The 21,134-nt window shown below is 49.2% G+C and overlaps 1 protein-coding gene across 1 annotated transcript in view; it reads right to left on the bottom strand.

Moving 5' to 3' along the window:
* The window catches only part of LOC139234692 (membrane-associated progesterone receptor component 2-like), a 64,477-nt gene that overhangs the window by 2,090 nt on the left and 41,253 nt on the right, over positions 1-21,134 (bottom strand). The window lies entirely within an intron of this gene.

Raw genomic sequence — 21,134 nt, 5'->3', positions numbered from 1 at the left:
TCCAACACCGCTTCCAGTGCGCCAGTGCAACCTTCGGCTGCCTGAGGAAAAGAGTGTATGAAGATCAGGCCCTCAAAACTGCCACCAAGCTCATGGTCTACAAGGCTGTAGTAATACCCGCCCTCCTGTATGGCTTAGAGACATGGACCATGTACAGTAGACACCTCAAGTTGATGGAGATATTTCTCAAACGATGTCTCCGCAAGATCCTACAAATCCCCTGGGAGGACAGGCGCACCATCATCAGCGTCCTCATTCAGGCCAACATCCCCAGCATTGAAGTACTGACCACAATCGATCAGCTCCGCTGGGCAGGCCACATAGTCCGCATGCCAGACACGAGACTCCCAAAGCAAGTGCTCTACTCGGAACTCCTTCACGGCAAACGAGCCAGAGGGGGGGGGGGGGGGCAGCGGAAACGCTACAAGGACACCCTCAAAGCCTCCCTGGTAAAGTGCAACATCCCCACTGACACCTGGGAGTCCCTGACCCAAGACTGCCCCAAGTGAAGGAAGTGCATCCGAGAGGGCGCTGAGCACCTCGAGTCTCAACGCCTAGAGTATGCAGAAATCAAGCGCAGGCAGCGGAAAGAGCGTGCAGCAAACTAGTCCCGCCTACCCCATCCCTCAACGACTATCTGTCCCACCTGTGACAGAGTCTGTGGCTCTCTCATATTGGACTGTTCAGCTACCAAAGAACTCACTTCTGGAGTAGAAGCAAATCTTCCTCGATTCCAAGGGACTGCCTATGATGATGATGACGACTGCCATACCTTTTAATCTATTTTTCTAATCTACCTTAGCCAACTCGCCCTTCATACCTAGGTAATTGGCTTTATTTAAGTTTAAGACTCTAGTTTCAGACTTAGACAAGTCACTCTCAGACATATGAAATTCTATTATGAGCACTTTGTCCCAGAGGATCCCTTACTATGAGATTGCTAATTAACCCTGTCATTACACAAAACAAGATCTAAAATAGCTTGCTCCTGGTTGGTTCCATGATGTATTGTTCTAGGAAACTGTCCCGAATGTATTCCATGAACTTGTCCTCCTGACTACCTTTGAAAATTTGATTTGTCCCATCTATATGAAGATTAAAGTCCATGATTATTGTATTACTTTTGTTACAAGCTCCCACTATTTCTTGAATAATATTCTGGCCAACGGTAAAGCTACTGTTAGGGGGTCGATAATGCTACTCCCACCAGTGTTTTCTGCCCATGTTATTCCTCATCTCTACCCATACTGATTCTACTTCCTGATCTTCTGAACGGAGATCTCCTCTCGACTGTCGTCGTCATCCTTTATCAGGTCTACACCCACTCCTTTTCCATTCTTTTTGAAATGTAAAGTAACGGTTAGTTCCCAACCTTGGTCACCTAGCAACCACGCCTCTAATGGCTAATCGATTAAATCCATTTCTCTCTACTTGTGCCACTAGTTCATCTATCATGTTACGAATGCTTCGTGCATTCAGATACAGCCTTTAATTTAAATTTTCCATCATTATACCCTGCTTTGACCTTATTCTGTGCTGCACTGCTCCCATTAAACTCTGTCCCTTCCGGTTACAATCCACTTATTTTTCTTACATCCAAATTGCTACATTGCTCTATTGCATTGAACTTCCTCTTTAGATTTCTAAATTTCCCCTTACCTGACCCCCACCTCTATTTAAAAAAAAATGTATTTAATAAAGTTTAAAGCCCTACGATTTGACTCGCCATGATGCTGGGCCCAGCCTGACGGAACAGCTCATTCTTTCCCTAGTACTGGTGCCAGTGCCCCATGAATTAAAACCCCTTCTTCCCACACCACTCAGCCATGCATTTAACTCTGACCTGCTTGACCTTATACCAATTTACGTGTGGCTCAGGTAGTAATCCAGAGATTATTACCCTTGAGGTTCCGCTTATTAATTTAGACTGCAGCTCCTCAAACTCCCTCAATAGAACCTCATTCTTATTTCTACCTATGTGATCGATTCCTACATGGACCACGACAACTGGATCCGCCCCCTCCCAGTTCTTCTCCAGCCGCAAGTAGATACAGGTGCAGCGTCACGAATCCAGATGTGTGTTTTTCCGGACCTTGGAACATTTTTGACATCATGAATCCAGAAATATATCAGAGCCAAGTTAGGATATTTCTGAATTTCAGAATGTTTGGGGGGGGGGGGGTGGGGGGGGTGGGGTGTGCTGTTCGGGGTGGCGACCCCGCCGAAGAGGGGCTGGTCAGGGCGGCGCCATCGCGGAGATGGTGTTTGGGCAGGTCGGGCGGCGAGGCGGGCGCCGAGGGCGGGCGCCGAGGTCGGGCGCCGAGGCCGGGCGGCGAGGCGGGCGCCGAGGCCGGGCGGCGAGGCGGGCGCCGAGGCCGGGCGGCGAGGCGGGCGCCGAGGCCGGGCGGCGAGGCGGGCGCCGAGGCCGGGCGGCGAGGCGGGCGCCGAGGCCGGGCGGCGAGGCGGGCGCCGAGGCCGGGCGGCGAGGCGGGCGCCGAGGCCGGGCGGCGAGGCGGGCGCCGAGGCCGGGCGGCGAGGCGGGCGCCGAGGCCGGGCGGCGAGGCGGGCGCCGAGGCCGGGCGGCGAGGCGGGCGCCGAGGCCGGGCGGCGAGGCGGGCGCCGAGGCCGGGCGGCGAGGCGGGCGCCGAGGCCGGGCGGCGAGGCGGGCGCCGAGGCCGGGCGGCGAGGCGGGCGCCGAGGTCGGGCGGCGAGGCGGGCGCCGAGGTCGGGCGGCGAGGCGGGCGCCGAGGTCGGGCGGCGAGGCGGGCGCCGAGGTCGGGCGGCGAGGCGGGCGCCGAGGTCGGGCGGCGAGGCGGGCGCCGAGGTCGGGCGGCGAGGCGGGCGCCGAGGTCGGGCGGCGAGGCGGGCGCCGAGGTCGGGCGGCGAGGCGAGGGCCGAGGTCGGGCGGCGAGGCGAGGGCCGAGGTCGGGCGGCGGCGGCGAGGGCCGAGGTCGGGCGGCGGCGGCGAGGGCCGAGGTCGGACGGCGGCGGCGAGTGCCGAGGTCGGGCGGCGGCGGCGAGTGCCGAGGTCGGGCGGCGGCGAGGCGAGTGCCGAGGTCGGGCGGCGGCTCCGGAATCCGGAACATTTTACAGATTCTGGACAACCCTGCCACCAATAGGTCCGGAGTCTGGATCCCGGAACATTTTGGAATTTGGACGCTGCACCTATATCCTTAACCCTGGCAGGTAACACAACCTCTGGAACTCCCTGTTGCAGCTGCAGAGAACAGTATCTGTCCCCCTGACTATACTGTCCCCTACCACATTCCTTCCTTCTCTCCCCACTTGGATAGCCCCCTGTACCACGGTGCCATGGTTAGTTTGCCCATCCTCCCTGCAGTCCTTTTCCTCATCCATACAGGTAGCAAGTACTTTGTACCTGTTGGATGGGGTCAAGGGCTGATGTTCCTCCATCACTGCATTCTGGGTTCCCATACTTTCTTGATTTGCAGTCACACCCTCCTGTCCCTGACCAGTGACTAACTCGAAAGTACTGTTTTACCTTAGGGGTGTGACTGCCTCATGGAGCAAAGTGTCCAGGTAACTCTCCTCCTCCCTGATGCATCGCAATGTCGGCAGCTCACACTCCAGCTCAACAATTCTGAGGCAAAGTTCAAGTTGCAGACACTGCAGATGTGGTTGCGCGGGATCACGCTGCTCTTCACCTCCCACATGCTGCAGTTACAACACAATATCTAGTATGCCATCTATAACTGGTTTATTTATTAGTTAAAGCATTTATTCAATCGATATTTTTGTTTTGTTTCATTATTGTATCCGTTTTAAATTATTACGTTAATAAGTACTAGCAAGTTAAGGTTCTCGGTTCTTAATTTAACCCCTTCCCTAACTTACGACAGCAAATAAAAGCTGTAATACTCACCAACCAATCACCCACCTGCTCTCCTGTGACGTCACGCTTAGAATTTGTTTTTGTTTTTGATCGGAGTCTTCGCGCTCCGATCCTTCTGGTCTCGGGCCTCTTATCTCCACATTATTTATGCTCCACTCACGCTCCTTTTGGCCTCCTGTCTCTGCGCTATTTATGCCGCACCACTCCTTCTGGTCAATCATCATCGGGTAAATGCCATCAGAACCAGTAGCCTGATGTGTTTTGGTAATGGGAGAAAAATGGAACCAGTAGCAAGAGTAAGGAGGATGTCGAGGGGAATCATAACAGCAGCTAGAAATATTCACTCAGTTGAATCTTTCTCCTGAGAATCAGCTGTTACCACTACAGAAGCATTCTATGCAATGCTGTTCCCCTGCCTATTCCTGAACACCCACCATGCCCACTAGCATCTGGATAAACATCTAAACACTTCCAATTCCACGTATCTGTCAATTCTGCAGAAAAAACTTAAACAGCACATTGACAATGTTTTTCCTAAGTAACTATCCATAATATCACATCTTTGCACCATCATGATCCTCCTATTTGTTCTTTATTACAGAATGATGCAGCACAGAAGGAGGCCATTCAACCCATTATGCCTGTGCCAGCTCTTTGAAAGAGCTATACAATTAGTCCCACCTCCCAGCGCTTTCCCCATAGCCCTCCAAGTATTTATCCAATTCCCCTTTGAAAGACATTATTGAATCTGCTTCCACCATCCTTTCAAGTAGAGTATTCCAGATCAGAACAACCGATGAGTAAATTTTTCTCAACATCTGCGGGGATTTTTTGCCAATTATCTTAAATCTGTCCCCTCTGGTTACCGACCCTTCTGCCACTGGAAGCAGTTTCATATTTATTCTATTAGAACCCTTCATAATTTTGAATACCTATTAAATCTCCCCATAACCTTCTGTACACTAAGGAGAACAACTCCGGTTTCTCTGGTCTCCCCATGTAACTGAAGTCTTTCACACCAGTCTAAAAAATTTCTTCTGCACCCTCTCCAAGGCATCTTTCCATTTACTTGTTGGATCCAGCTTACTTGCAGCCCCCACGCCAATCTCCCACCTGTCCCCCCAATCTTTCCGATCTCTGCTCTCCCCTCCTGCGGCCTACAATCTAATCCCACCTCCCGCATCACCGATCTCCTCTCCAGCCTTCGATCTCAATTTCTACTCTACTCCACTCCACTCACCTGGTGCCAAAGGCTTACCCACCAGTTAGCTAACCAATCTCTCAACCTGGCTGGCTGCAGCCGGGAAAAGGTGACAAGAAATGTTAATCAGGCCCTGTCGTTAAATTAGTCAGGACCCGAAGGAAACCCGCTCTTCCAGGTTTCCTGACCGCAAACAGCCCACTGTTCCTTCTCCCTCCCACCTCGGAGCCAACACCGGGACATATGCCATTATTTATAAAGCCAATGATCCCGTTTTCCTTTTTAAACAGTCTTCTCAACTTGTCCTGGCACCTTCAGAGATTTGTGTATACACCCCCAGGTCTTTCAGCTCTTCCAACCCCTTTAAAATTGCACTATTTAGATTATATTGCCTCTCATCCTTCCTACCAAAATGAATCACTTCACACTTTTCTGCATTAAATATCATCTACCATGTGTCTGTCCTCCTGAAGTCTGTTACTAACCTCCTCACAGGTCGGGGCTGCAACGAATGCCAAATCCACTGCCGCCACGCTCTTTTTAAGGCCCCAACCTACCTCTGGTGTTCCTCACAGGTTGGGACCGCCCCGGATGTGAGGAACACCAGAGGCAGGTTGGGCCTTAAAAAGAGCATGGCAGCATGCCACTATAAGATACAGCATGTGCTGCTGCAGGTGTAAGAATAAAAGTGTTCAGTAATAAAATTGATTCTGTATATGCATAAATATTGAAAGTGTAGCCTATACGAAGAGACAGTTTTGAAAGATTCAAAATGGAAGCTCGCAGTCCTCCAGCCTGGGGCAGCGGCCGATGCACTCATGACCGAGATCCTAAACCACTTAGGGATCCAAAACTTGAACTTAGTGGCTCTGCTTAATCAGACCAAGCAGCGCCCAGAAGAGACCCCCAGACCTTTCAGTAATCGCCTGTACAATATCAACGTACGCAGAACCAGGCACCCTCAAATGCTACAGTAGGAAAGAATCAGGAACAATTTAAATCGATGTTCCTGACCCAACTCCACCCTTTAGTTAAAACCACCCTGGGCATAGCCATGAGGCCCACCAATCAGTGGACAGATATAGAGACCACGCTCAAATAGCCTGGGAGATGGTAAAAGATCAGTTAAAGGTGAAGTCACCACCCACCGCAAATAAACCAGTGTCAATGGAGGAGGGATCTCAAAGCTACCCCTTTAAGGGACAGTGCTTTAATTGCAAGAAGATAGGCCACCTAGCAAAAGACTGCAGCAGACCCAGACCAGCACCGAACCAGGATGCAACGCATAGATACCTCCCGAGGGACGAACCAAGCCCTCTGGGACACATCAACGATTGGATCAACTGATAACCCTTATACAAACCCAAATTGCCACAGGGAGGATGCAAATTCATTTACCGGTGCATGCAATCACCGATGCACACTCATGAGAGACACATTCAAGGATCGACCCTTTGACATGGTTCGGCCCCCAAAGATTAGTCGGAAGTGGGGTTCCGACATGATGGCAGCGGGAGACCAGTAGTCTTTTGTGGTCTTAAAAGGGGGCAGGCAGCAGATTATGCTCATCGATATTGGCTCAGCTGTTACCATCATCTACACCCTGTGTTGAACGCCATGCAGCGGCGGGCAGGGGTTGTATGAACCTTAAAGGGTTTAACAGTGATATAGCCATCACATATACAGGGAAGGCCACTGAACTTCAATTGGGAGGCCTCACCTGTAAGGTCCCAGCGCCCATGCTGATGACCACCCTCGACAGAAGGGGAATTGTAGGGACTGATGTGTTGGATCAGTATGGCACGGGGATAGATCATAATCAGGACTGTGTTTGGATGGGATTGAGAGATAAGGCAGGAGTGATAGAAATTTCAGATGCTCACTTAGTTTTTGCTATTAAAAAGCCATCCGAGTATGACCCACCCTCCAGGGAGCGAAAATTAAGCTGTGGCAAAACTAATTCAGGAACACCTAGCAGTGTTTGCCACATGCAAGCATGACTGGAAAAATGGCAGGTGAGGAATCTATTGAGGGACCCCTCCCACTCATTCATTAAACAGTACCCCATCCCAAGGGAGAGTCACCCTTACATCAGAGACACCATAACATTCCTAGTCGAGCAGGGTGTTCTTGGGTCAGGCACTTTCATAGAAACATAGAAAATAGGTGCAGGAGTAGGCCATTCGGCCCTTCGAGCCTGCACCACCATTCAATAAGATCATGGCTGATCATTCACCTCAGTACCCTTTTCCTGCTTTCTTTTCATACCCCTTGATCCCTTTAGCCGTAAGGGCCATATCTAACTCCCTCTTGAATATATCTGACGAACTGGCATCAACAACTCTGCGGTAGAGAATTCCACAGGTTAACAATTCTCCGAGTGAAGAAGTTTCTCCTCATCTCAGTCCTAAATGGCTTACCCCTTATCCTTAGACTGTGACCCCTGGTTCTAGACTTCTCCAACGTCGGAACATTCTTCCTGCATCTAACCTGTCCAGTCCCATCAGAATTTTATATGTTTCTATGAGAGCCCCTCTCATTCTTCTAAACTCCCGTGAATACAGGCCCAGTTGATCCAAATTATGGGAAGAAGCTGCATGCCTTTGAGCCCAGGTGGTGGGGACCACATAAGATTATAGACCGATTGAACTCCGTGGTTTATTTGATTCAGTTACCGGGGGAAAAGGGCATTCAGTACGAGAAGTGGTTTCACATTAATCAGTATCGTCCACGACCGAAGCCGAGGGAAGATGGAGAAGCGGGATCTGCAGAATGACTCACGAACATCATCAATCATCAATGTGCTTTGAGAAGCGACAGTGCACTGAAGATATGGGATGGGGAGAGTCTCTGCTGGAGATGTAGTACAATACGTGTGGCCTACACCTTATGAGGTGGGGACCAAGTCAGGCCATCCACTTTTCTCTCTAAGTTTAAAACCCATAAACAGCAGAACTATTAGAACCCTCTATGTTTATGATATGTGATCCCTGAGGAGATAAACAATTTGAGGGGTCAATAAGGATATTTCCCCCTCAAGGTGGGAAGTTTGTAAGAATAAAAGTGTTCAGTAATAAAATTGATTGTGTATGTATAAATGTTGAAAGTGTAGACTATACGAAGAGAGTTTTGAAAGATTCAAAATGGAAGCTCACAGACCTCCAGCATGGTGGTTGTGTATTGTGTTAATTGCAAAGCCATTAACCTAATCATAGAGCCTCCAGACAGACACATGGGTGAGGAAAGCCAATAAGGAACTGCCCTGGGACCAAGATCCAATTCTGGGGCTTTGAGGAACAATGGCTTTGAGGGGTGCAAGAATTCAAGCCAAAGATTTTTCTCCTTCTCTCCCGAGCACAAGGCAGACCTCCTGCTGAAGACCAGCCGAAACAGCAAGCCATGTGCTCAGCCAGCCAGCCAGAGGAAAGTGACGTATACCTTTTTATAAATCATTATTGTAACATTGCATCTGTTGTAACTAGTAACAAACGACTACTGATAAATGTACGTGCGTGTGTACCGAACTGTTCCGAATTGTTTTAAAAGAATCAGTCTCGCTGTCAATTTAATGCCAAAGATTTAGAAATCTTACACAGGAGGGCAACAGCTGTGAAGAAGACGACTGGATCCAACATCACCCAAATCCAGGTCGTTGATTGGAGTGCGGGCAGGTACAGCAGGAGCAGTGAGATTGGGGTGAAGGAGCGGCGAGAGTTCGTAGAGCGACATGATCGGGGCCCAGGAGAGGCAAGAGTTCGGGGCCAGAAGAGGCGAGGGCCCAGGGGCAGCACGGGCCAGCTTACACTGCGATGTGTGTGCGTACTAGGTACGTGCAGCAGAGCTGGTCTTTAGTCATCTTGGTTAATCCTTGCCACTGGGCCAAGACCTAGCTCTGTCAAGCCCGTGTGGTGGCTGGTGTGCAACGGCCACCACACGTTAAAAAAAATCCACACAAAGGCATCTTCCATCCTTCACTATGTAGTTCGGGACCTAGAATATTAGGTCCTTCATTGAAACATCTGTGAACTCATCCCTTTTTGGCGTGGAAGTCATCCTCGATTCGAGGGACTGCCTATGATTATGACTAGCCTCCTCACTGCTACATTTCAGAGTTGTGTGTCATCTGCAAACTTTGCAATTATACCCTGGATACCCAAGTCCAGATCATTTCTAATCAAAAAGAACAGTGGTCCTAACACGGACCCCTGGGGGACACTGCTGCACACTTTCATCCAGTCTGAAAGTCTATATACACAATATCAACCGCACTACCTTCATCTCCGTTACTTCAAAAGGCCCAGCGGGAGATCGAGAGCCAGCAGCAGTTGGTGAGAGTGGAGCGACCTATAAAAGGCCCAGCGGGAGATCGAGAGCCAGCGGCAGTTGGTGAGAGGGGAGCGGCCTACAAAAGGCCCAGCGGGAGATCGAGAGCCAGCGGCAGTTGGTGAGATGCGGGAGCGGCCTATAAAAAGGCAGCTACAGCGGGAGAGAAAGCAAAATAGAAGTAGAAAGTAATCAAAAAGTGACGTCACAGCCAATGGGGTAAGTGATTGGCTGGTGATTGGTGAGTAGCTTTTCTTTTCTTTTTTATATCAGTAAGTGAACTGTAACATTGTTATTACCAATTTAAGGGTATCTAAGGTTAAGGCATGGCAGGAGAGCTCGGTCACGTGATATGCTCCTCCTGTACTATGTAGGAACTCGGGGACACTTCCGGTGTCCCTGGGCGCTACGTGTGCGGGAAGTGTATCCGCCTCGAGCTCTTGACGGTCCGCGTTGCGGAATTGGAGCCGAGGGTGGATTCACTCTGGAGCATCCACGATGCTGAGAATGACGTGAGTATCACGTGTAGTGAGTTGGTCTTACCGCAGGAGAAGGGTCCACAGCCAGATAGGGAATGGAAGACCAGCAGGAAGAGCAGTGCAAGAAAGATAGTGCAGGGGTCCCCTGTGGTCATCCCCCTGCAAAACAGATACACTGCTTTGAGTACTGTTGGGGAGGATGACTCATCAGGGGAGGGCAGCAGCAGCCAAGTTCATGGCACCGTAGGTGGCTCTGCTGCAAAGGAGGGCAGGAAAAAGATTGGCAGCGCGATAGTGATAGGGGATTCGACGGTGAGGGGAATAGATAGGCGTTTCTGCGGACGCAACCGAGACTCCAGGATGGTATGTTGCCTCCCTGGTGCAAGGGTCAAGGATGTCTCGGAGCGGGTGCAGGACATTCTGAAATGGGAGGGACAACAGCCAGTTGTCGTGGTGCACATTGGTACCAACGACATAGGTAAAAAAAGGGATGAGGTCCTACGAAAAGAAGTTAAGGAGCTAGGAGCTAAATTAAAAAGTAGGACCTCAAAAGTAGTAATCTCGGGATTGCTACCAGTGCCACGTGCTAGTCAGAGTAGGAATAGCAGGATAGCACAGATGAATACATGGCTTGAGCAGTGGTGCAGCAGGGAGGGATTCAAATTCTTGGGGCATTGGAACCGGTTCTGGGGGAGGTGGGACCAGTACAAACCGGATGGTCTGCACCTGGGCAGGACCGGAACCAATGTCCTAGGGGGAGTGTTTGCTAGTGCTGTTGGGGAGGAGTTAAACTAATATTGCAGGGGGATGGGAACCTATGCAGGGAGACAGAGGGAGACAAAAATGAGGCAAAAGCAAAAGACAGAAAGGAGATGAGGAAAAGTGGAGGGCAGAGAAACCCAAGGCAAAGAATAAAAAGGGCCACTGTACAGCAAAATTCTAAAAGGACAAAGGGTGTTAAAAAAGCAAGCCTGAAGGCTTTGTGTCTTAATGCAAGGAGTATCCGCAATAAGGTGGATGAATTAACTGTGCAAATAGATGTTAACAAATATGATGTGATTGGGATTACGGAGATGTGGCTCCAGGATGATCAGGGGTGGGAACTCAACAGCCAGGGGTATTCAACATTCAGGAAGGATAGAATAAAAGGAAAAGGAGGTGGGGTAGCATTGCTGGTTAAAGAGGAGATTAATGCAATAGTTAGGAAAGACATTAGCTTGGATGATGTGGAATCTATATGGGTAGAGCTGCAGAACACCAAAGGGCAAAAATCGTTAGTGGGAGTTGTGTACAGACCTCCAAACAGTAGTAGTGATGTTGGGGAGGGCATCAAACAGGAAATTAGGAGTGCATGCAATAAAGGTGCAGCAGTTATAATGGGTGACTTTAATATGCACATAGATTGGGCTAGCCAAACTGGAAGCAATACGGTGGAGGAGGATTTCCTGGAGTGCATAAGGGATGGTTTTCTAGACCAATATGTCGAGGAACCAACTAGGGGGGAGGCCATCTTAGACTGGGTGTTGTGTAATGAGAGAGGATTAATTAGCAATCGCATTGTGCGAGGCCCCTTGGGGAAGAGTGACCATAATATGGTGGAATTCTGCATTAGGATGGAGAATGAAACAGTTAATTCAGAGACCATGGTCCAGAACTTAAAGAAGGGTAACTTTGAAGGTATGAGGCATGAATTGGCTAAGATAGATTGGCTAATGGTACTTAAGGGGTTGACTGTGGATGGGCAATGGCAGACATTTAGAGACCGCATGGATGAATTACAATTGTACATTCCTGTCTGGCGTAAAAATAAAAAAGGGAAGGTGGCTCAACCGTGGCTATCTAGGGAAATCAGGGATAGTATTAAAGCCAAGGAAATGGCATACAAATTGGCCAGAAATAGCAGCGAACCTGGGGACTGGGAGAAATTTAGAACTCAGCAGAGGAGGACAAAGGGTTTGATTAGGGCAGGGAAAATGGAGTACGAGAAGAAGCTTGCAGGGAACATTAAGGCGGATTGCAAAAGTTTCTATAGGTATGTAAAGAGAAAAAGGTTAGTAAAGACAAACGTAGGTCCCCTGCAGTCAGAATCAGGGGAAGTCATAACGGGGAACAAAGAAATGGCAGACCAATTGAACAAGTACTTTGGTTCAGTATTCACTAAGGAGGACACAAACAACCTTCCGGATATAAAAGTGGTCAGAGGGTCTAGTAAGGAGGAGGAACTGAGGGAAATCCTTATTAGTCGGGAAATTGTGTTGGGGAAATTGATGGGATTGAAGGCCGATAAATCCCCAGGGCCTGATGGACTGCATCCCAGGGTACTTAAGGAGGTGGCCTTGGAAATAGCGGATGCATTGACAGTCATTTTCCAACATTCCATTGACTCTGGATCAGTTCCTATCGAGTGGAGGGTAGCCAATGTAACCCCACTTTTTAAAAAAGGAGGGAGAGAGAAAGCAGGGAATTATAGACTGGTCAGCCTGACCTCGGTAGTGGGTAAAATGATGGAATCAATTATTAGGGATGTCATAGCAGCGCATTTGGAAAATGGTGACATGATAGGTCCAAGTCAGCATGGATTTGTGAAAGGGAGATCATGCTTGACAAATCTTCTGGAATTTTTTGAGGATGTTTCCAATAAAGTGGACAAAGGAGTACCAGTTGATGTGGTATATTTGGACTTTCAGAAGGCTTTCGACAAGGTCCCACACAGGAGATTAATGTGCAAAGTTAAAGCACATGGGATTGGGGGTAGTGTGCTGACGTGGATTGAGAACTGGTTGTCAGACAGGAATCAAAGAGTAGGAGTAAATGGGTACTTTTCGGAATGGCAGGCAATGACTAGTGGGGTACCGCAGGGTTCTGTGCTGGGGCCCCAGTTGTTTACATTGTACATTAATGATTTAGACGAGGGGATTAAATGTAGTATCTCCAAATTTGCGGATGACACTAAGTTGGGTGGCAGTGTGAGCTGCGAGGAGGATGCTATGAGGCTGCAGAGTGACTTGGATAGGTTAGGTGAGTGGGCAAATGCGTGACAGATGAAGTATAATGTGGATAAATGTGAGGTTATCCACTTTGGTGGTAAAAACAGAGAGACAGACTATTATCTGAATGGTGACAGATTAGGAAAAGGGAAGGTGCAACGAGACCTGGGTGTCATGGTACATCAGTCATTGAAGGTTGGCATGCAGGTGCAGCAGGCGGTTAAAAAAGCAAATGGCATGTTGGCCTTCATAGCGAGGGGATTTGAGTACAGGGGCAGGGAGGTGTTGCTACAGTTGTACAGGGCCTTGGTGAGGCCACACCTGGAGTATTGTGTACAGTTTTGGTCTCCTAACTTGAGGAAGGACATTCTTGCTATTGAGGGAGTGCAGCGAAGATTCACCAGACTGATTCCCGGGATGGCGGGACTGACCTATCAAGAAAGACTGGATCAACTGGGCTTGTATTCACTGGAGTTCAGAAGAGTGAGGGGACCTCATAGAAACGTTTAAAATTCTGACGGGTTTGGACAGGTTGGATGCAGGAAGAATGTTCCCAATGTTGGGGAAGTCCAGAACCAGAGGTCACAGTCTAAGGATAAGTGGTAAGCCATTTAGGACCGAGATAAGGAGAAACTTCTTCACCCAGAGAGTGGTGAACCTGTGGAATTCTCTACCACAGAAAGTAGTTGAGGCCAATTCACTAAATATATTCAAAAGGGAGTTAGATGAAGTCCTTACTACTCGGGGGATCAAGGGGTATGGCGTGAAAGCAGGAAGGGGGTACTGAAGTTGCATGTTCAGCCATGAACTCATTGAATGGCGGTGCAGGCTAGAAGGGCTGAATGGCCTGCACATGCACCTATTTTCTATGTTTCTATGTTTCAAAGAACTCAAACAAGTTAGTCAAACACAATTTGCATTTAACAAATCCATAACAAACTCATTTTGTTCTTCAAAACAGCTCTAACCCCATGGATTTACCCTTCACGTTCCCCTGGCTCCCTGGACTTTGTTGCTTTTGATCCTCTGGTTTCAACCCCACTGCTCCCTTCTCCTCTGCTGGTGTACACTGCTAACACCCAAGGCCACTTCACAACTCTGCTGGGCCCCCAGATCAACCTCTGCTAATTCATAGTCAATTCTCCACCACTCCTCTGCCCCGATTCCACTGGATAATCTCCAGCAGTGCAGCTATCAGTATTAGTCTCTCAAACAGCTCTTGGATTCACTCCTTCTCCACAGCTGGACACTGGTTTGTGGATACACCAAGCTGACTCTACCCTGTGAACAACAACTTGCATTTATTGAACAAAGTTAAAAGTCCCAACCCCTATCCCAATCCATTACGGCTCCTCTGCTTTCCAATTGCCCTGCTGCTGTCTCACGCTGGAAGCCCATAATTCTCCTCTGGGCCTCACTTTGCATTATCCAAAGTGCCTATCAAGGTACCCATTGCCACCCTAGGAGTAGCACCCTCTACTGCTTCAACATCCTCTCCTATGGACCTCCCTACCAAATACATCCACTGGAGGGTAACCTTATCAACCTCCTCCTCATCCCACCCCCACCCAGCATTACCCCACTGGACTTTGCCAGTAGACCAATTACCCGCATTTACTGCCAGAATGTTTGCTCGCTCATGAATAAGGGGCTGGATTATCGGCTTTCGGGGCGTTAATTGCGGCGGGTCGTAAAAATTTGTGCCTGAAAATAGTTTGCGTCTTTGTTCGGAAGTTTCGGCAAAAAAAGTCATCTAGAGGAGCATTGGCGTTAAGTCAGGCATTGCACACCCGAGCCGAAACTTTCGGAGTTAAAAGGAGATGGCCATTTTGCGCATGCGCATTGAATTTTTTTCTTTTCCGGTCACAAACGCTTCCTGCACGCACGCAAAAACTTCAGCCACTGTTGCCGAGATGGAGGATCAGGAGGGAAGGCATGAGGCAAGTGAGGCCTTAGTGAGTACAGTGGCTCCCCCATCTTGCTGGGGGAGCCAGACCACTCCCCCCCCTATGTTTGAGAATATGGGGGGATATAGCGCAGGTGTCTGCTGCAGACACTGTGCCCAGGACTGGCGCACTGTGCCACAAAAAGTTCAATGACCTTACGAGGATCGTCGAGCTAAGTACCATTTGCATCTACGTATGCCTCCATGACTTCTAACTCTAATCTCACACATTGAAGTTTGTCATGCATATGGTCTCGCTCAACACATCTGTGGGGTGGCTATCAAAATGTACAAGAAAGATGAAGGCTTACTTCAGCACCCATTCACTTTTAATGATCCATGCATTCACATCGTCCCTCGCAAGACACTAACTGCTGCTATGCCTTTCTGAAAGATCGCTTATAGCTCCCATGTTAGATGCCTCAAACCCATGACCAAATACTGATGAAGCACATGCAACATCCAAACAGATTGAACGGAAGCAACAGCAACATTCACACAGTATCACCTATTGTACTCTTGTAGGCACATATGCTGCAACAGAGAAACCTGTCTGATCCCTTCCTATTTTTCTCTTTGCAGTCAAAACACTCCCATAATAAAAGGGAGCAACTGCAGACAGGCTGGGGTCCGCCTCAACCAATCCCACTGACAGATGTGGAGGAAGGGGTCTCTGCCCTAATCGGAGTCCCAGCTCGGGCAGTTGCCAGGGGTGATACTGAGCCCCCTTCGTGAGGGTATGTAAATTGATGGCACGACTCAAGATCCTGCATTGAGAAATATGAATCTGCGGCAGGCCTTCAAATGAACATGTGCAATGCCACCTACCTTCCCCATGTCACCCTGCCCCCTCCTGCTAACCACTCCTCTGTTGTTTTCTACTTCCAGATGGACCAACCACAGGCGCAGCATACCTCGAGGGAGGCCTCCACGTCAGGCCATGGTGGAAACGGCGAGGGAGGGGAGGAGATTGCTCCCATGGAGCATCACAGCCCACCAGTTGCCCCATCAGGGATAAGTTCATCTGGCGACACCGGTGAATTCCCGGGGTTTGAGTCATCGGAGGCTCCTGGTCCCAGCGGCGTACAGCAACGCAGTGCCGAGGTAAAATCTCACAGGTCAGTCCTCCATGGGGTGAGTCGGCAAAGTCGCTCTGCTCAAACACAGGCAGACGTGGAATTATACCTGGTGGAAAAGTCCAGGGAAACCACAGGAATGCACCGTGAGCTGATGGATGCATTGGGACGGATCCCAGCGAGCATCAATCTTACTTCGACTGTTGCGGAGACAGCGTCGCAGATTGCCGTTGCGAGTCGTGAGTCCAGCGAGGCCATCATTGCCCACACAGAGGCTGGTGGCCTCTAGAAGAGACAGTGGAGTTCAGAGTGTGTGGTGCTACACAACTTAGCCATCATGAGGGGACAGGCATTACCAGTGGGGATTGCAGGACCACCTTGGGAGGACGACGACGAGGAAGGAGCCAGGCGAGGAACCCATTGCGCATCTACCGTTGATCATGCTGCAGACTCGGGCACATCACAGGCACAAGCTTTGCTTCAGCTTGGCCAAGTGATGCAGTCCATGTCTGCTTCCATACTCTCTGCGTTCCCCACTGTCTAAAGGGGAAGTGACGGTGCCAAAGCAGGCCAGCAAGGTGTGGGGAGACATCGTGCTCCGGTTGCTAAGGCCCAGCCCCGTCGGAGAGTCAGTGGCTCCACGGAAATGGGAGGTGCTGTCATTCGCCAGGATGACAGCATTCCAGATCCCACCACTCACTCGCCAACCATGCTCCATACACAGCTGACACCCCAGCTACCCGTGACGGACGACGCCGATGAGGAGGTACCCCACTTCAAAGCCGGGCCTTCCAGGCCAAGAGTTGGTCCAAGCTGTCCTGAGACACAGTCTGCATTGTCGAGCCCCCCAATACAGCAGCACTCTAGCAGCCTTGCTGTCTGCCCAGAGGACTCATTGAGGAGGAGCGGCAGGCATGGGAGGGGGTTATAAGGAAAGGAGGGGTGGGGAATGCCTAGCAAAGACCCATTAAGGGCTGGCATCACTTCATTGCCAGTAATGCCTGCACCTTTGTGTTAAATCAGTTTTTGTTCACTGCAGGAAACAGTCTTGTGTTAATTTACATAGCATTTGAGGATTGTATAGTTTTTTTTGGGATGTTGCATCTTGATAAAAAAAATGCTTTGTTTGACCTTTGCTATTGGTGTCTTGTGTCTCATTCGCAGAATCAAGTATACAATAGTCAGCATGGTGACAGAGTAGTGAGTCAATGCTGCAATCCCACCTTCCACCTTCCCCCTTCAACCAAACCGGTCAATGATGAACTGCCGACGTGAGGCTCTTGCTGTGAGCACATCTCCATGCTGCCTCCCCTGTGGTTGAGGTGAATGTGCAGTGGGTTCCTCACCAGACTCCTCTTCCTCATCGTCCTCCCGAGGTGGTCCTGCAATCCCCACTGGCAATGCCTGCCCTTCATGATGGCCAAGTTGTGTAGCATGCAGCAGACGACAATGAACTCAGACCTATTGTGGAGAGTATTGAAGGCTGCCTCCAGAGGGGTCCAGGCACGCCTATTGTCTGTTTGATGATGTTGCGGGTGGTTGCATGGCTGTCATTATAGTGCTGCTCAGTTTCTGTGGCAGGGTTCCAGAGGGAGGTCATGAGCCAGGTGGCCAGGCCGTATCCTTTGTCCCCGGTCAGCTCTGACCTTGTCTTTGTCACTGAAACATTCATGAGACACTGCGCTCACGCAAGATGAAAGCATCTTGTGTGCTCCCTGGATAGCGGGAATTCACTATGAGGATGAGCAGAATGTAATCGTAGACCAGCTGTACATTTAGGGAGTGGTATCCCTTTCGGTTTCTGAAGACCTCTGCATTGTGTGATGGTGCTCGCAAGGCAATGTGTGTACAGTCCATAGCACGTTGAACCTTGGGGAAACCTGCAAATCATCCAAACTCTAGAGCGTTCTCATTCTGGCTAACCATTTTTAATTGGGCCCTTGTAAATTGGCAAATGCAGCGAGATGCTGCATATGTCCCCTGCTGCTGCCTGGAAGGAGCTGGAGGCATAGGAGGTCATCGCCACAGTCACCTTCACCTCGACAGGCAGCACAGTGCTGTTGGTGCTGGTAGGCTGTAGGTCTGCCTGTATGAACTGGCAGACCTTCTTTTCGGAAGCGCAGCCTTCTAACGCACTGCACATCAGAGATGTGGAGGTATAAGCAATGTTCCCTGTAAACCCGTGGGCGGTAAGGCCTCCTCCCCAAATGTATGCGACCTCTACGATTCCATGGTCCAACATGGCCAAGAACCCTTCTTCCAGCTTGAAGCCGCCTGCCAATAGCAACCAGCATGATTTGCTGCCGAACAAGCATTGCCCCCATTGAAATCGCTCACTGCCTTGTAAGCAAAGTATCATGGTACATAAAAGTGCTGTTTGCAACTCGGAGCCTCCCGCAGGGTTCTGCACACAACTACGATATATGATCCTTCAGCCTCCCTTTAAATATACCACCAATAGCTCCTGCTGCACCCTGGGACCGCCTGGTTTTATCAGTTGTTTTCTGGGGCAGTCGTTAAATGAGGCGTTGGGGCAGAAAGTTCCATCCAGGGCGCTAGTGCAGCTTTGCAGGACGATTTACAGCATACAGGCGGAGTGGAAGCTTTTGCGGCCACAAAACCATTTGCGAAACTTCCAGTTTGGACGCCCCGTTTCATGGCCAGAAACAGCATTTACCGGCCTGCCGGGGCGCGAAACGAGGCGAAAAGAACGGAAAATCCAGCCCAAGGTCCTTACCATCGACAACCTTATTGTGGATGATTGCATGAACATCTTGGCATTTACTGAAACTTGGCTCATGGACAGCAACATCTCATCCCTTACCGAAGATTCTCTTTCCACTACCTGCCCTTCCCAAACAGTCAAGATGTTGGTTGTGACCTAAACACCAAGTCACACTTTAGTCTCTGCACTTACTCCTCTGCTTGGACAGGGAGTAGGCCTGGTGGGGAAGACGCCAATAACTTTAAACATTTGTCAATATTTAAGGCATTTACACACATTACAACTAAGAACCTGCAATATAAGCATGGCATTAATAGACAAGCAATCTGCAAGGACAGACATGGTGTGCTCTCGGAACCGAGCCAAGCAGTCAGGTGATGATTAAAAGACCTGCGCATACAACACTCTAGTTGAGAAAAGATGAGAACAAGGTACAAACTGTGAGAAAAGCAATGACAGTGTCGCACAGGTGTATTAAAGAGGATTACAAAATTTACATGACTTAATGTGCTGCATATTAAAAATAACAAAGGTTTTAACATGTACGCTAACATGATGTTACGAACCCTATAAATGGTACAAAACAAAAGCTCAGTGGGAACTTAACTTCTAACTTCGACCAGCGTAAACAGATTAGAACTATGTACTTACAACTTTTCCTGATGAGTCCTCCCAGGAGTATCTGTCTGTCCCAGTAACCTCATGGTCACTGTATGTAGTGCGTTGTGAAATATGATTAAAAAGCATTAAGCCGACGTCTCATTGTTTCCTAGTTGTCAAGTTTGTTTAAAAGGGGTCTGGACACGGATTATCTTGTTAAAAACCCTATATATATTTAGCTTAGTACTCAGAGCTTCTCATCTTGTTCCACTCTACCATCCACTACTCCAGGATCATCCTGAAGAGCAAAGAACGCTGGCTGCTTTACTCCACCACCAACTATCTCCTCAAATGCCTCCACCCTCACCTCCATCAAGTGCGAGGGGCTCATGGACGACTTCATCACGAAGACTGAGACCATCTGTGTAGCTGCCTATGCGGTTTCCCTCTTCTACTTTCCAACCAGGTTAAACCTCCACCCGGACTCACATCCGAGCTCTGAACCTACGTCTTTCTCAAGTACCCACCTCCTGCTCCCTTTACCCATTCCCACTGAACTGACCACTCAACTTCCTTTTCTGGCTCCCATGTTAACCAACAGTGTAAACAGTTTCCTCTCCTCGGGTACTGCTCATCTCCCTTACAAAACTGCTGTCATCAACAACTCAAAAAATTCATTTGTTCTTGCAAATTACTGCCCCATTTCACTTTCCTCTCCGAAGTTCTTGAACTTGTTATAGTCTCCCAAATCCACACCACCTTTCCAATAACTGTTTCAAGCTCTCTTAAGTTTCCTTCCATGCAACAGTGCTGAACCTGCCCTAACCAAAGTCACAAATTATATTTTCTGCAACTGTAACCATGATGCATTACCTCTCCTCAACCTATCTGTAGCCTCTGACGCACTTAACCACACAATCCTCCAACGTCTTTGCTCCATTGTCCAGCTCAGTGAGAATGGTCTCTTAGTTCCATTCTTAGCCACAGCACCTCCAATCATTTCTATACCAACCTTGCACTATCAAATTCCCTTGGAATTTATCCATCCTTAAGCTCCCTCCCCTTTCTCATTTACATGCTGCCCCTGGACGCCATCATCCGAAGAAATGGTTTCAGTTCCCACCTGCACATTAGTGTCACCCAGCTCTACCTCTCCACCACCTTTCTTGATCCCTCCACTGTCTGTGTTGTCAGACTGGTACTCCGATATCCAATCTTGAAAGTGCTGCAATTTCCCCCTACTAATCATTGGGAAAACCAAAGCCAGCACCAATTCAATCCCACCCTGACAACTATCTCGGGCTGAGACAAACAGTTTGCAATCTCAGCATCCTATATGACTTCAAGATCCCTAATGGGCTCCTAATCCCATGTCCTCTTCATGACCAGGATCGCATACCTCCACATCAATAACATCACCTGCCCCATCCTTACCTCAGCCCATCTTGTACTGCAATCCTTATCCATATCTTGTGTCAATTCCAGACTAGATTATTCTTATATGCTCCAGTGTGGCCTCCCATCCTCCATATTTTAACTCATTCCACACTGCTGCCCATATTCTATTCCGCACCAAGTCCTGCTCATCCTTCACCCCTGTCCTCACTAACCTATGGCTCTCAGTCCCCCAGTATCTGAAATTTAAAACTCTTGCCAGCGTTTGAATCCCTTCGTGGTCTCGCCCACTCCCAATCTCAGTAAACTCCTCCAGCCCCGAACCCCCCCCACCCCACCCCCACCGACCGACTGAACTTTTCTTTTAGCCATGTCTGGCTTCTTGTGCATTCCCCCCTTTACCCTGCCAATGATGGGCATGGCTTCAGCCACCTAGACCCGACACTCTGGAATTCGCTTCCTAAGTCCCTCTGCATTTCCACCTTTAAGACCCTCTTTGGTCAAGCTTGTATCGTCCCTCCTAATATTTCCTATTGCTCTTCAAAAATTA

The sequence above is a fragment of the Pristiophorus japonicus genome, chromosome 2, assembly GCF_044704955.1.
Source record: "Pristiophorus japonicus isolate sPriJap1 chromosome 2, sPriJap1.hap1, whole genome shotgun sequence".
In the NCBI taxonomy this organism is placed as follows: domain Eukaryota; kingdom Metazoa; phylum Chordata; class Chondrichthyes; family Pristiophoridae; genus Pristiophorus; species Pristiophorus japonicus.
This window is presented reverse-complemented; position numbering and strand designations above follow the sequence as displayed.